This window comes from Schistocerca cancellata, chromosome 6 (assembly GCF_023864275.1).
Source record: "Schistocerca cancellata isolate TAMUIC-IGC-003103 chromosome 6, iqSchCanc2.1, whole genome shotgun sequence".
NCBI lineage: Eukaryota > Metazoa > Arthropoda > Insecta > Orthoptera > Acrididae > Schistocerca > Schistocerca cancellata.
The window spans coordinates 238,877,489-238,883,786 of NC_064631.1; positions in this window are offsets into that span (position 1 = coordinate 238,877,489).

Here is a 6,298-nt window from a genome sequence, read left to right on the forward strand (position 1 = left end):
GAGAAGCACGCCATTTTAAGCGAGTAATTGTAGACCGCCATTTTGGGGTCGCTATGAATAAGTGAGGAGTATGTATTTCATATGTGCACCGTTTAGAAAAATATAGTATTGTTTTATTAACAGAAAGGTCGTGTGAGTTGTTATTTCAAATAGTACGATAATTACAAGAACTGAAGCCCACCTGTGTACTTTGGAAAATTACGGAGATCCGATAAGCTTAATGGGAACACGGTCAAGACTTCAAAGGTGAACACGGCGACCAAACGTAGCATTATAAAGAATGGTAAGCACAAATCTACAGCGGAGAAAGAAACTACTTCGCCCTTAATACGAACTTATTTCCAGGCATAGCTCAGGTTATTGTGCTTGTCATTCATGCCGAAAAATTAATCTCATTAATTCAATACATTTTAAAAAGCCACGCTTTTCAACATTTTATTATCATCTATTCCATTATTTATTATACAGGGCTATTACAAATGATTGAAGCGATTTCTTGAATTCACTGTAGCTCCATTCATTGAGACATGGTCACGACACACTACAGATACGTAGAAAAACTCATAAAGTTTTGTTCGGCTGAAGCCGCACTTCAGGTTTCTGCCGCCAGAGCGCTCGAGAGCGCAGTGAGACAAAATGGCGACAGGAGCCGAGAAAGCGTATGTCGTGCTTGAAATGCACTCACATCAGTCAGTCATAAGAGTGCAACGACACTTCAGGACGAACTTCAACAAAGATCCACCAACTGCTAACTCCATTCGGCGATGGTATGCGCAGTTTAAAGCTTCTGGATGCCTCTGTAAGGGGAAATCAACGGGTCGGCCTGCAGTGAGCGAAGAAACGGTTGAACGCGTGCGGGAAAGTTTCACGCGTAGCCCACGGAAGTCGACGAATAAAGCAAGCAGGGAGCTAAACGTACCACAGCCGACGGTTTGGAAAATCTTACGGAAAAGGCTAAAGCAGAAGCCTTACCGTTTACAATTGCTACAAGCCCTGACACCCGATGACAAAGTCAAACGCTATGAATTTTCGGCGCGGTTGCAACAGCTCATGAAAGAGGATGCGTTCAGTGCGAAACTTGTTTTCAGTGATGAAGCAACATTTTTTCTTAATGGTGAACAGACACAATGTGCGAATCTGGGCGGTAGAGAAACCTCACGCATTCGTGCAGCAAATTCGCAATTCACCAAAAGTTAACGTGTTTTGTGCAATCTCACGGTTTAAAGTTTACGGCCCCTTTTTCTTCTGCGAAAAAAACGTTACAGGACACGTGTATCTGGACATGCTGGAAAATTGGCTCATGCCACAACTGGAGACCGACAGCGCCGACTTCATCTTTCAACAGGATGGTGCTGCACCGCACTTCCATCATGATGTTCGGCATTTCTTAAACAGAAGATTGGAAAATCGATGGATCGGTCGTGGTGGAGATCATGATCAGCAATTCATGTCATGGCCTCCACGCTCTCCCAACTTAACCCCATGCGATTTCTTTCTGTGGGGTTATGTGAAAGATTCAGTGTTTAAACCTCCTCTACCAAGAAACGTGCCAGAACTGCGAGCTCGCATCAACGATGCTTTCGAACTCATTGATGGGGACATGCTGCGCCGAGTGTGGGAGGAACTTGATTATCGGCTTGATGTCTGCCGAATCACTAAAGGGGCACATATCGAACATTTGTGAATGCCTAAAAAAACTTTTTGAGTTTTTGTATGTGTGTGCAAAGCATTGTGAAAATATCTCAAATAATAAAGTTATTGTAGAGCTGTGAAATCGCTCCAATCATTTGTAATAACCCTGTATTATAGTACCAGGTAAGATTGATAGATGGCATAGAGATGATCTAAAAACAAATAGCACGTTTCGTTACAGGTTCATTCAGCAAGCGCGAAAGCGTCACGAAGATGCTCATTCAACATGGCAGGCGCTACTAGAGGCATTCTGCTTCACGGTATGGTCTACTGTTGAAATTCAGAGTGTGTGCGCTCCTAAGAGAGACAACCAATACATTGCTTCCTCCTACGTGTGTCTCGCCAAAAGGCTATTACGTAAGGCCATTAATATTTTATCATCGTTTTAAGAGAGATGAGCAACATCCGACCATGACTTAAGGGAGGTTTGAGGGAGGTTTGGACGCAATAAATTTAAACTGCACAGCTAAACCGCATTCTCTTGGGATGGATGACAATGGAGATACAAAGATAAAAATCTAAATCTTCCTCACTAAATATTTTAATAATTTTGGACAGTCATACGCACTTTCAAAAGAAATTTTATTGCGTTGTGTTCTCAGTCAATTGATGAATAATATAATTAGTGTGCGTAAACATGAAAATCTCTCAAGACACTTTCGTGAATCCATGCTACTTCCATGTGTTATTTACACCATAGCTGCTGATTGGTACGAGGCGATTGCATCGGTGGATTGCCAGTACTGACGAAGAAACAAGTAAATATTCACCCTCTCACAAGCCCTCTAGACGCATAGGCTATCATGCTTTCACTGCTCCTTGCTTTTCCTTGAGCCAAGCCGTTTTCTTTCCGTAAAAGTAGCCGCGCGTTGTAGCCGAGCAGTCTGAGGCGCCTTGCCACGGTTCGGGCGGCTCCTCAAGTCGGAGGTTCGATTCCTCCCTCGGGCATTGGTGTGTGTGTTGTCCTTAGCGTAAGTTAGTTGAAGTTAGATTAAGGGTCCCATAAGCAGTTTGGTCCAATAAGACCTTCCAACAAAATTCCAAACTTCCATAAAGTATGAGCACCGTCAATGACAGTATCAATTATTTTGCGAAAACTTCTAGAAACCTGTCGGTCAGGGAATTCAGTCTGTCGATGGTACCTCGCGGGATTAATACTCAAAAGAATGATCATTGACATAATACATAGGAGAAACAGGCAGCCAATAAGGGAAACGGCAGCATTAAATAGCTGCTGTTACACAGGAGGTTACTATGAGTATGGGAGATTGAGTCACCCTACCACACAAACATAAGACTGGAGAAATTAGAGCAAACTCAGGGGCTTACCAACAATCGTTCTTCCCACTAACTCTATGCAGTCGGAAAAGGAGGCGGCTTGCAGAATATAGATATATATGTAGACTGCAACCTATATCTCTTTACCTGCTTTCAGTATTCTACATAATTTCCCCCTCCAATCCCCCCCCCTCCACTTCCCCCATATATGTAGACTGCAACCTACATCTCTTTACCTGCTTTCAGTATTCTACATAATTTCCCCCTCCAATTCCCCCCCCCCCATCCACTTCCCCCACCCAGTTCCCTCTGGCAGACTTCCCCCCAAATCCCTTTTGGCAGACTCCCCCCCCAACCCCTCTGCCAGACTTCCCCTCCCCCCAATCCCTTTTGGCCGAATCCCCCTCCCCCCAATCCCCACTGGCAGACATCCCCCCCCCCAGTCCCCTCTTGCAGACTTCCCCCACCCCCCAGTCCCTTCTGGTACACTTCTCCCCCTAATCCCCTGTGGTACACTTCTCCCCCCAGTCCCCTTCCATAGACTTCACCCCCGCAATCCTCTCCCACAGACCTCATCCCCGCATTCCCTTCCCACAGTTTCACCTGCACAATCCCCTCCCACAAACTTCACCCCCGCCCATTATCAAGTTGACTATTCCTTCATGCCTCAGCTTGTGTCCTATCAATCAACACCTACCTTTACACAGCATAGGTCATAAATTTCTTTTCTTCCCCATTCGATTTATTACCACTTCAGTAGTTAATTAATCTTCAGTTAGTATTCTATTTTTAATATTGATTCTAGTAGGATGGCTCAAATGGTTCAAATGGCTCTGAGCGCTATGCGACTTAACTTCTGAGGTCATCAGTCGCCTAGAACTTAGAACTAATTAAACCTAACTAACCTAAGGACATCGCACACATCCATGCCCGAGGCAGGATTCGAACCTGCGACCGTAGCGGTAGCTCGGTTCCAGACTGCAGCGTCGAGAACCGCACGGCAACTCCGGCCGGCGATTCTAGTAGGATAACTATGCTGAAAGTACTTCTGTCAGATGTCTAATTGGTTTAAAATAGCTTTCAAAGGGATAAGCTAAATGAAAATTCATATGCTCCTCTAGCCAAACTTCCTTCCCTGCCGCTTTAGAAATTAGGATGAGCGATTAAATTGCGACCCAGGTAATAAACATCGAAATCTCGGGGATGGGAAAAGTCTTCTCGCTTGCAGGTGGGCGGAAAATGGAGTGGGAGAGAATTTCGATGCCGCGCGGGATTAGCCGTGCGGTCTTGGGCGCTGCACTCATGGACTGTGCGGCTGATCCCGGCGGAGGTTCGAGTCCTCCCTCGGGCATGGGTGTGTGTGTTTGTTCTTAGGATAATTTAGGTTAAGTATTGTGTAAGCTTAGGAACTGATGACCTTAGCAGTTAAGTCCCATACAATTTCACACACATTTCAACACTTGAGAATGGTCCGTATCTCGTAAGACGAACCCCAAGAAAAGATCACGGACAATAGAGGATTGGTATAACGTTAAAGAGAATTTTGTGGTTCCCCTAATACATTACTTCTGCGAACGCATGGTTGACACTCACGTGGCTAGAAAATGACGAGGCTGTTACGTATGAGATGGAGAAATTGTGGTTCTCTGCCGCGCGGGATTAGCCGAGCGGTCTGAGGCGCTGCAGTCATGGACTGTGCGGTTGGTCACGGCGGAGGTTCGAGTCCTCCCTCGGGCATGGGTGTGTGTGTTTGTCCTTAGGATAATTTAGTTTAAGTAGTGTGTAAGCTTAGGGACTGATGACCTTATCAGTTCAAGTCCCATAAGATTTCACACATATTTGGACATTTTTTGTGGTTCTCTCACATAACGTGTAGACACACCCGAGAACCGTGCTTCTCTGCTAGCTACCGACTACTATTTCGAGCACTGGTGATGACAGAGTGAGCAGGGAATACCAGCGGCGATAACAGATATTCGGTAATGCTTCTGTTGAACCCAGCGTCATTTACGACACAAGAATACCCAGATCGCATTCAGCATCTGACTGAAACAGCTGAGCAAAACTCGAAATCGGCAAAACGGGGCCTAAGGAACTCAATCCGAACAGGCCTCGGTAGGCCGAACGGGACCGACCAACCGCCGTGACATCCTCAGCCGACAGGTGTTACTGGATGCGATTATGGATCGGCATGTGGTCAGAACACCACTCGCTCGACCGTTATCTGTTTTCCTAACCGGAACCGCTACTTCTCAGTCAAGTATCTCCTCAACTGGCCTCAAATAGGGCTGAGTACACCCCACTTGCCAGCAGCGCTCAGCAGAAACGAACGGTCGCCCATCCAATAGCTAGCCCAGGCAGATAGCGCTCAACTTTGGTGATTTAACTGCAACCTGTGTTACCACTGCGGCAAGGCCATTGGCAGAACTTGGCCTAAATACCAACTTCCCAAGATCGACGGAAGACTTCATGCACTAACGAGGGCCGCTGAGAGCCATGAGGTGGCCTGTGGTGAGAAGTGTGGTTGGGCCCCATCTCCAAACCGTCCCAGGGGGCTCGCTGATCTTTCGCTGGTTCGTGACTGGCTACCACGGAGTCTCAGCCTTTTCAGCATAGTTTCCCTTCCGTGTTGCATGTCTATCCTCTTGCTATTCTTTTCCCTTCCCTTGTGGAACATATCTGGGATGTTTTTGGAAATGTGTTCTACATTTTCAGTGGCCAATATCAGAACAGTCTCTCTACCTTTTCTCATTCTGTTTTTCTTTCTTCATTCCGCTTCTCCTATCCTTCCTCTGCTTCGGCGTTTGGGGCTCCCCATTTTTCTTCTTCCTCCCTGTGTGCTCCTGAAGGCCAGCCCACGCGTCTGACTCGTAATAGGCGACTGGATAATGTATAATTCCCAGCCCCGTGTTGCCAGGTAACAGGTGACTGGGTAACACGGATTCCCAGTCCACGTTTGACAATCAGGGTTCGCACGTACCCCCTGATACAGGCCAGGCCCAGGGAGGGATGATTGCCTGAGCAGCTATCTCCCCAGATTGCCGGTTGTTCCCTCTGTCAGGTGTTTGGCAGGTGTGATCTGAGGTGTGAATATTCGCCTAAGGTGGGTGTGCCCCCTTCTGAAGGGGGTCCCCAGTTGGAAGGAGCGCGCCATCGGAGACGCTGGCAATCATGGGGGATTTTCTCGCAATGAGCCAGTCATCTTCACAATCAATAGCTGCGAATCGTAAATAGAATGAGGATACGATTCAGTGACCCTCCCAGGAACTAAGGTTCCCCGGGGTTCCACGTACTGAAGACGGTCAGTCCTTCACTATAAATCCGTTTC